Raw genomic sequence first — 10,471 nt, forward strand, 5'->3', positions numbered from 1 at the left:
CAGCCATCTGTCTCTTCACCACCTGCCAAATTGCCCAGGCAGACAGAGAGCCCAGGACAGGAGCCGTCTCTACTTCTGTTCTCTGAATCTCTTGGCTTGGAAACAGGGGGCCAGCCAAGCAGCATTGGAGAAATGGAAGAAGAGGCAGGGTGCAGTGATGCCCAACAGCTTTTTCTGTCTTCCTCTGAAGAGGCGGGTGGGCCAGTGGCTCCGGTCACCACATCGCAGGCCGCATCAGCTGATGATGACACTCAGGTGGCACTTACTGGTGCGTGCTCTGCTGCTGAGACTACCCAGGAGGAGCAGTTGGGGGCAGAGGGTAGTGTAGATGATGAGGTCCTCGACCCATCTTGGCGTGAGGGACAGGAAGGTGGTGGGAGCAGCTCTGAGGAAGAGATTCCCCGTACGGCCCAAAGAGGGAGAGGGAGGGGGAAGACTGCGGATCCTGCAGCCTCCGCTTTGGCACCCGTTAGGAGCATGTCTCTTCCAAAAGCCAAAAAGGGCGCTCCCAAGACTTGCAGTGCCTGGTCCTTTTTTGACACAGTTGCAGATGACATTTGCTATGTCAGATGCAACGTGTGTCATCAAAAAGTCAAAAGAGGTCGAAATGTCAGCAACCTCAATACCTCCAACATGTGGAAACATGTGCGCAACAGGCACCCGGCGGAGTTAGAAAAACACACTGAAGAGGTAGGCCAACCAACAGCGGCAGCTACCACCTCTTCAGCTCGTGTTGCCTCTTCCTCTAGCTCACACGCAGCTGGTTCGGCTTCCTCCCAGGATCGCCGTGGAAGAACCTCTGGCCCTGTTGTCCAGAGACCCGCTGTAATTCCACCCGCAGCGCCACTTTTCCAGTCATCCACACACTCCCAGCCCAGTCTACAGCCATCGGTAGTACAGGCATGGGAGAAAAGGCGGCCTTTCTCGTCAAACCACCCACGAGCACAGGCTCTGACTGCAAGCATTGCCAAACTTCTGTCACTGGAAATGCTGTCATTCAGGCTGGTGGAGACTGACAGCTTCCATGACTTGATGTCATTGGCAGTCCCACAGTACAATGTGCCTAGCCGCTTTTACTTCAGCAGGCAAGCCGTCCCTGCCCTGCACAAGCATGTGGAGGGACACATAAAACACGCGCTACTGAACGCCGTCAGTAGCAAGGTCCACCTCACCACCGATGCGTGGACCAGTCAACATGGACAGGGGCGATACCTTTCCCTCACTGCCCATTGGGTTAATGTCGTTGAGCCGGGTACAGACCGTGCGAGTGGCGCAGGACGTGTCCTGCCCACTCCAAGGATTGCAGGAATCCATTCTGTACGCATTGACTCCTCCTCTTACACCAGTTCCTCAGAATCATCGCTGCAGGAGCCGTCACAGTCCACCTCCACATGGACCCGTGATGAACGTGTACCTGTTACGACCGACATGAGCACAGCCGTGGCCAAACGTCAACAGGCCGTGTTGAAATTAATTTTTTTGGGGAATCGTAGCCACACAGCGCAGGAGCTCTGGAATGCCATCAAGCAGGAGAGCGATGTGTGGTTTGTGCCAGCGAATCTCCAGCCAGGCATGGTAGTGTGTGATAATGGCCGAAATCTGGTGGCAGCTCTGGGCCTCGGCAACCTCACTCACATCCCATGTCTGGCACATGTGCTCAATTTGGTCGTGCAGAGCTTTTTGAGGGACTATCCGGATCTTGATGCACTGCTGCACAAGGTCCGCCTAGAGTGTGCTCACTTGCGGCGTTCCAGCACGGCAAAAGCGCGCATTGCGGCTCTGCAGCGCCGACACCGCCTGCCGGAACATCGCATCATATGTGACCTACCTACCAGGTGGAATTCCACGTTACATATGTTGGAGCGGTTGTGTGAGCAGCAGCAAGCTGTAATGGAGTACCAGCTGCTTCAGGCGCAAAAAAGTCGCAGTCAGCGCCGTACAGACTTCACAACCACAGAGTGGGCCACTATGAATGACGTCTGCCAGGTTTTGCGTCCCTTTGATTATTCCACGCGGATGACGAGTGCAGATGATGCACTAGTCAGCATGACTGTCCCCCTTATCTGCCTGCTTGAAAAATCACTGCAAGCGCTAAGGGATGATGTTGTGGAAGAGGTGGAGGATGAGGATTCACCATTTCCATCATCTTCTGGACAGTCAGCGCCACGTGGTTCCTCACAAACGCGTAGGCAGGGGACAGTTTGTGAGGAGGATGAGGAGGAGTCAATGGAGGAGGAAGACATCCGTCCAGAGGAGGGAGTTACACAATTGTCCAGTACTCAGTGTGTACAGCGAGGGTGGGGTGATGACGAGCGGGCAGAGATCACGCCTCCAGCAGGGGACAGCGTTTCTTGGGCAGTTGGCAGTCTGCAGCACATGGTGGATTACATGCTGCAGTGCCTGAGAAACGACCGCCGCATCGCCCACATTCTCAACATGTCTGATTATTGGGTGTTCACCCTCCTCGATCCTCGCTACCGGGACAACGTAGAAAGCCTCATCACACCGTTGAACCGGGAGCGAAAAATGCGGGAGTACCAAGACACACTGGTCAATTCCATCATCTTCTCCATTCCAACTGAGAGAAGTGCTGCTAGTGCATTCCAAAGCAGCTCAGTGCGTCCAGGCAGTGGTGGAGGCTCTGCACAAAGAGGGAGCAGAAGCAGTGCCTCTGCCCAAGGCAAGACCAGTATGGCCCAACTGTGGCACAGTTTTCTGTGCCCCCCACAAAAGTCTACACCATCACAGACGGCTCCAGTCAGCAGGAGGCAACGGTTCCGTCAGATGGTGACAGACTACATGTCTTGCCCTCTTGCTGTACTCCCAGACGGCTCTTCCCCTTTCAAGTTTTGGGTCTCAAAGCTGGATACATGGCCAGAGCTAAGCCAGTATGCATTGGAGGTGCTGTCTTGCCCTGCGGCCAGTGTATTATCGGAACGTGTCTTTAGTGCTGCAGGTGGTGTACTAACTGACCGTCGCATGCGACTATCCTCCGATAACATTGACCGGCTTACTTTCCTGAAAATGAACAAGGCCTGGATCTCGCAGGAATTTGCCACTCCTCCTCCTGATTAAATAATTAGGTCACTGTATACGTTATCCAGGTCTCCTGTTGTGTTCATCTTTCTACCACCTGAATTTAAATTCCTGGGCTCCAACACCGCCAGTTGAGGCTCAGAAGTGCCGTCTGCACAGTCAAAACATACGACCCAGTGTTATTGGGTTTCAGTAACGTCAGCTGATCCCCAGCTGTGTAGCCGGCAATGTGTCATGCGACCGCCACGCTGACACAACAACTGAAATGTAAGGGAATCTGTCCCCCCCCCCAAGGCGTTTGTTACTGAAAGAGCCTCCTTGTGCAGCAGTAATGCTGCACAAGGAAAAGGTAGCTATTTTTGTTTAGCACCTTGCACACGCAGAACTTAACACTTATAAAATGTGTCCACTGATACCGTAACACCGTCCCGGAGGTGGGACTTTCCTTCGTAATGTGATGCAGCACAGCCGTCATTCCTACCCCCCCGGCGCCGCGCACCGGCTCCTCAGCGTTGTTTGATTCCGTCCCGGAGCCTGCGCTGTTATGTTATCCCATGGCCAGGCACACTTAGCGCTGCCCGTCTTCTGGCATCATTTGGTGTCAGGATGGCTGCGCCTGTGCGGCCGCGCTGGCAGAGAGCCCGCCTCGCAGTGTCTTCTGATTTAATCCCACTGGGGGCCTGGGATCCATGGACATGCGCAGTGCATATCTGAACCTCCACCTCTCACTCATCTCCCTATGGCTTCTTCAGACTGTTCGGTGTCAGCTGGTCCCTAATAGCATGCCACGGCCGTGACACCGCACAGTCTTAAGAAGCCGTAGGGAGGGGAGTGAGAGGCGAGGATATGCACTGCGCATGTCCATGGATCCCAGGCCCCCAGTGGGATTAAATCAGAAGACACTGCGAGGCGGGCTCTCGGCCAGCGCGGCCGCACAGGCGCAGCCATCCTGACACCAAATGATGCCAGAAGACGGGCAGCGCTAAGTGTGCCTGGCCACGGGATAACATGACAGCGCAGGCTCCGGGACGGAATCAAACAACGCTGAGGAGCCGGTGCGCGGCGCCGGGGGGTAGGAATGACGGCTGTGCTGCGTCACATTACGAAGGAAAGTCCCACCTCCAGGACGGTTTTACGGTTGCAGGGGACACATTTTATAAGTGTTTAGTTCTGTGCTTGCAAGGAGCATGATGAAAAGAGCCACCTTTTCCTTTTGCATCTTTTGTGCTGCACAAGCTGGCTCTTTCAGCTACAAACACCTTGGGGGGGGGGGTTAAAGGTTCCCTTTCGACTTTCTCAGGCTTCGGCCTACATTGTGTTCCTCTGCTTTTCCACCTGTCCCTGGGCTCCAACACCGCCAGTTGCCGTCCAGAAGTGCTGTACGCACAGTCAACAGTCGCTCCTCTGTTATTGGGGTTCAGTAACGTCAGCTGTTCCCCTGCTGTGTGTGTGGCAATCCCTCCTACCTCCTCCTACCTCCTCCAATCTCCTCCTCCTCCACCTGTCCCTGGGCTCCAACACCGCCAGTTGCCGTCCAGAAGTGCTGTCCGCACAGTCCCGACAGTCCCTCCTCTGTTATTGGGGTTCAGTAACGTCAGCTGTTCCCCTGCTGTGTGTGTGGCAATCCCTCCTACCTCCTCCAACCTCCTCCAACCTCCTCCTCCTCCACCTGTCCCTGGGCTCCAACACCGCCAGTTGCCGTCCAGAAGTGCTGTCTGCACAGTCCCGACAGTCCCTCCTCTGTTATTGGGGTTCAGTAACGTCAGCTGTTCCCCTGCTGTGTGTGTGGCAATCCCTCCTACCTCCTCCAACCTCCTCCAACCTCCTCCTCCTCCACCTGTCCCTGGGCTCCAACACTGCCAGTTGCCGTCCAGAAGTGCTGTCCGCACAGTCCCGACAGTCCCTCCTCTGTTATTGGGGTTCAGTAACGTCAGCTGTTCCCCTGCTGTGTGTGTGGCAATCCCTCCTACCTCCTCCAACCTCCTCCAACCTCCTCCTCCTCCACCTGTCCCTGGGCTCCAACACCGCCAGTTGCCGTCCAGAAGTGCTGTCCGCACAGTCCCGACAGTCCCTCCTCTGTTATTGGGGTTCAGTAACGTCAGCTGTTCCCCTGCTGTGTGTGTGGCAATCCCTCCTACCTCCTCCAACCTCCTCCAACCTCCTCCTCCTCCACCTGTCCCTGGGCTCCAACACCGCCAGTTGCCGTCCAGAAGTGCTGTCCGCACAGTCCCGACAGTCCCTCCTCTGTTATTGGGGTTCAGTAACGTCAGCTGTTCCCCTGCTGTGTGTGTGGCAATCCCTCCTACCTCCTCCAACCTCCTCCAACCTCCTCCTCCTCCACCTGTCCCTGGGCTCCAACACCGCCAGTTGCCGTCCAGAAGTGCTGTCCGCACAGTCCCGACAGTCCCTCCTCTGTTATTGGGGTTCAGTAACGTCAGCTGTTCCCCTGCTGTGTGTGTGGCAATCCCTCCTACCTCCTCCTACCTCCTACAACCTCCTCCTCCTCCACCTGTCCCTGGGCTCCAACACCGCCAGTTGCCGTCCAGAAGTGCTGTCCGCACAGTCCCGACAGTCCCTCCTCTGTTATTGGGGTTCAGTAACGTCAGCTGTTCCCCTGCTGTGTGTGTGGCAATCCCTCCTACCTCCTCCAACCTCCTCCTCCTCCACCTGTCCCTGGGCTCCAACACCGCCAGTTGCCGTCCAGAAGTGCTGTCCGCACAGTCCCGACAGTCCCTCCTCTGTTATTGGGGTTCAGTAACGTCAGCTGTTCCCCTGCTGTGTGTGTGGCAATCCCTCCTACCTCCTCCAACCTCCTCCAACCTCCTCCTCCTCCACCTGTCCCTGGGCTCCAACACCGCCAGTTGCCGTCCAGAAGTGCTGTCCGCACAGTCCCGACAGTCCCTCCTCTGTTATTGGGGTTCAGTAACGTCAGCTGTTCCCCTGCTGTGTGTGTGGCAATCCCTCCTACCTCCTCCAACCTCCTCCAACCTCCTCCTCCTCCACCTGTCCCTGGGCTCCAACACCGCCAGTTGCCGTCCAGAAGTGATGTCCGCACAGTCCCGACAGTCCCTCCTCTGTTATTGGGGTTCAGTAACGTCAGCTGTTCCCCTGCTGTGTGTGTGGCAATCCCTCCTACCTCCTCCAACCTCCTCCAACCTCCTCCTCCTCCACCTGTCCCTGGGCTCCAACACCGCCAGTTGCCGTCCAGAAGTGCTGTCCGCACAGTCCCGACAGTCCCTCCTCTGTTATTGGGGTTCAGTAACGTCAGCTGTTCCCCTGCTGTGTGTGTGGCAATCCCTCCTACCTCCTCCTACCTCCTCCAACCTCCTCCTCCTCCACCTGTCCCTGGGCTCCAACACTGCCAGTTGCCGTCCAGAAGTGCTGTCCGCACAGTCCCGACAGTCCCTCCTCTGTTATTGGGGTTCAATAACGTCAGCTGTTCCCCTGCTGTGTGTGTGGCAATCCCTCCTACCTCCTCCAACCTCCTCCAACCTCCTCCTCCTCCACCTGTCCCTGGGCTCCAACACCGCCAGTTGCCGTCCAGAAGTGCTGTCCGCACAGTCCCGACAGTCCCTCCTCTGTTATTGGGGTTCAGTAACGTCAGCTGTTCCCCTGCTGTGTGTGTGGCAATCCCTCCTACCTCCTCCAACCTCCTCCAACCTCCTCCTCCTCCACCTGTCCCTGGGCTCCAACACCGCCAGTTGCCGTCCAGAAGTGCTGTCCGCACAGTCCCGACAGTCCCTCCTCTGTTATTGGGGTTCAGTAACGTCAGCTGTTCCCCTGCTGTGTGTGTGGCAATCCCTCCTACCTCCTCCAACCTCCTCCATCCTCCTCCTCCTCCACCTGTCCCTGGGCTCCAACACCGCCAGTTGCCGTCCAGAAGTGCTGTCCGCACAGTCCCGACAGTCCCTCCTCTGTTATTGGGGTTCAGTAACGTCAGCTGTTCCCCTGCTGTGTGTGTGGCAATCCCTCCTACCTCCTCCTACCTCCTCCAACCTCCTCCTCCTCCACCTGTCCCTGGGCTCCAACACCGCCAGTTGCCGTCCAGAAGTGCTGTCCGCACAGTCCCGACAGTCCCTCCTCTGTTATTGGGGTTCAGTAACGTCAGCTGTTCCCCTGCTGTGTGTGTGGCAATCCCTCCTACCTCCTCCTACCTCCTCCAACCTCCTCCTCCTCCACCTGTCCCTCGGCTCCAACACCGCCAGTTGCCGTCCAGAAGTGCTGTCCGCACAGTCCCGACAGTCCCTCCTCTGTTATTGGGGTTCAGTAACGTCAGCTGTTCCCCTGCTGTGTGTGTGGCAATCCCTCCTACCTCCTCCAACCTCCTCCAACCTCCTCCTCCTCCACCTGTCCCTGGGCTCCAACACCGCCAGTTGCCGTCCAGAAGTGCTGTCCGCACAGTCCCGACAGTCCCTCCTCTGTTATTGGGGTTCAGTAACGTCAGCTGTTCCCCTGCTGTGTGTGTGGCAATCCCTCCTACCTCCTCCAACCTCCTCCAACCTCCTCCTCCTCCACCTGTCCCTGGGCTCCAACACCGCCAGTTGCCGTCCAGAAGTGCTGTCCGCACAGTCCCGACAGTCCCTCCTCTGTTATTGGGGTTCAGTAACGTCAGCTGTTCCCCTGCTGTGTGTGTGGCAATCCCTCCTACCTCCTCCTACCTCCTCCAACCTCCTCCTCCTCCACCTGTCCCTCGGCTCCAACACCGCCAGTTGCCGTCCAGAAGTGCTGTCCGCACAGTCCCGACAGTCCCTCCTCTGTTATTGGGGTTCAGTAACGTCAGCTGTTCCCCTGCTGTGTGTGTGGCAATCCCTCCTACCTCCTCCAACCTCCTCCAACCTCCTCCTCCTCCACCTGTCCCTGGGCTCCAACACCGCCAGTTGCCGTCCAGAAGTGCTGTCCGCACAGTCCCGACAGTCCCTCCTCTGTTATTGGGGTTCAGTAACGTCAGCTGTTCCCCTGCTGTGTGTGTGGCAATCCCTCCTACCTCCTCCAACCTCCTCCAACCTCCTCCTCCTCCACCTGTCCCTGGGCTCCAACACCGCCAGTTGCCGTCCAGAAGTGCTGTACGCACAGAGCCAAACACCTCGCAAATGTGTTAGTGGGGTTCAGCACCGCCAGCTGTTCCCCTGCTGTGTATACGGCAACGTGTACTGCGACCGCCACGCAGGCACAACAAGTTAAATTTAAGGGAACCTGCCCCCCCCCCAGGCGTTTGTTACTGAAGGAGCCACCTTGTGCAGCAGTAATGATGCAAAGGGAAAAAGTGCCTCTTTTCGTGGTGCTCCTTGCACATGCTGATCCTAACACTTATGAAAAGTGCCCCCTCCTACCGTGATACCGTACGGTTGGTGGAACTTTCCTTTGTGATGTGACGCAGCACAGCCGTCATTCTTACCCCCTTGGCGCCGTGCGCCGCCTCCTCAGCGTTGTTTGAATCAGTCCCGGAGCCTGCGCTGTTAGGTTAGCCCTTGGCCATGCACACATTTTGCGCTGCCCGTCTTCTGACATCATTTGGTGTCAAGCTGGCTGCGCCTGTGCGGCCGCGCTGGCCGAGATCCCGCCTCGTACTGTCTTCTGATTTCATCCCACTGGGGGCCTGAGATCCATGGACATGCGCAGTGCATATCTGAACCTCCACCTCTCACTCATCTCCCTATGGCTTCTTCAGACTGTTCGGTGTCAGCTGGTCCCTAATAGCATGCCACGGCCGTGACACCGCACAGTCTGAAGAAGCCGTAGGGAGGGGAGTGAGAGGCGAGGATATGCACTGCGCATGGCCACGTATCTCAGGCCCCCAGTGGGATGAAATCAGAAGACAGTACGAGGCGGGATCTCGGCCAGCGCGGCCGCACAGGCGCAGCCAGCCTGACACCAAATGATGTCAGAAGACGGGCAGCGCAAAATGTGTGCATGGCCAAGGGCTAACCTAACAGCGCAGGCTCCGGGACTGATTCAAACAACGCTGAGGAGGCGGCGCACGGCGCCAAGGGGGTAAGAATGACGGCTGTGCTGCGTCACATCACAAAGGAAAGTTCCACCTACCGAACGGTATCACGGTAGGAGGGGACACTTTTCATAAGTGTTAGGTTCAGCATGTGCAAGGACCATAATTAAAAGAGCTAAGTTTACCTTTTCCAGCATTAGTGCTGTACACGATGGCTCTTTCAGCTACAAACGCCTGGGGGGGGGGTTAAAGTTTCCCTTTCAACTTGCTCCAGTGCAGGCTTCGGCCTACACTCTGCTCCCTCTCCTCCTCCTGCTGACCCTGGGCTCCAACACCGCCAGTTGGGGCCCGGTACTGCTAGCTGCACAGAGAAAAACACCAGCCAATGTGTCAGTGGGGTTCAGCACCGCCAGCTGTTCCCCTGCTGTGCAGCCGGCAACGTGTCCTGCAACTGCCACGCAGGCACAACAGACCCAAAAGCTGCCGCCAGTGCAGGCTTCGGCCTACACTCTGCTCCATCTCCTCCTCCTGCTGACCCCGGGCTCCAACACCGCCAGTTGGGGCCCGGTACTGCTAGCTGCACAGAGAAAAACAGCAGCCAATGTGTCAGTGGGGTTCAGCACCGCCAGCTGTTCCCCTGCTGTGCAGCCGGCATCGTGTCCTGCAAAAGCCACGCAGACACAAGAACTGAAATTGAAGGGAACCTGTCCCCCCTCCCCCAGGCGTTTGTACGTTTTAAAGGCCACCTTGTACAGCGGTAATGCTGCATGTGTGCAAGGTGGCTCATAAACGTATTCTCCTCGCACATGTGGAACTGAAAACACGTCTAAAATGTGTCCTCTGTGTGACCATTTAACCGTCCCGGTGGTGTGACTTTCCTTTGTAATGACACGCTGCAACCCCCTTGGTAGCGCTGCCCATCTTCTGGCATCATTGTTTGGCTGCCTGCGCCTCTGCGGCCGCCCTGACCCACACAACGCCCCTCGGTGTCTGATTTCTTGGGACTGCGAGGGTGTGATTGATGGGCAGGAGCGGTGCATATCTTCGCCTGTCCCTCATCTCCTTCCGCCTTCTGCGGACTGTGCGGCTTCATGGCCGTGGCATGCGATAAGGGATCAGATGACGCCGCACAGTCTGAAGCGGGTGTAAGGACCCGAGTGTGAGAGGCGAACATATGTGCTGCGCCAGGCCCTGAATCCCAGCCCCGCAGTGTTTTAACAATGTTAAGACACTGCGGGGCTGGGATTCTTGGTCATCGCGAACCACACCGGCCGACATTAAATCATGCCAGAACATGGGCAGCGCTAACAGCGCTAGGCCAGGGGATAACACGACAGCGCAGACTCCTGTACAGCAAATAACAACGCTCAGGAGGCTGCACCCAGCACCAAGGTGGGATTCTTGACATCTGTGCTGCGTCTCATTACAAAGGGAACTCGCGCCTCCAACACAGTTTGACTGTTTAAAGGGCTAAATGTTATACGTGTTTCA

This window comes from Ranitomeya variabilis, chromosome 1 (assembly GCF_051348905.1).
Source record: "Ranitomeya variabilis isolate aRanVar5 chromosome 1, aRanVar5.hap1, whole genome shotgun sequence".
Taxonomy (NCBI): Eukaryota; Metazoa; Chordata; class Amphibia; order Anura; family Dendrobatidae; genus Ranitomeya; species Ranitomeya variabilis.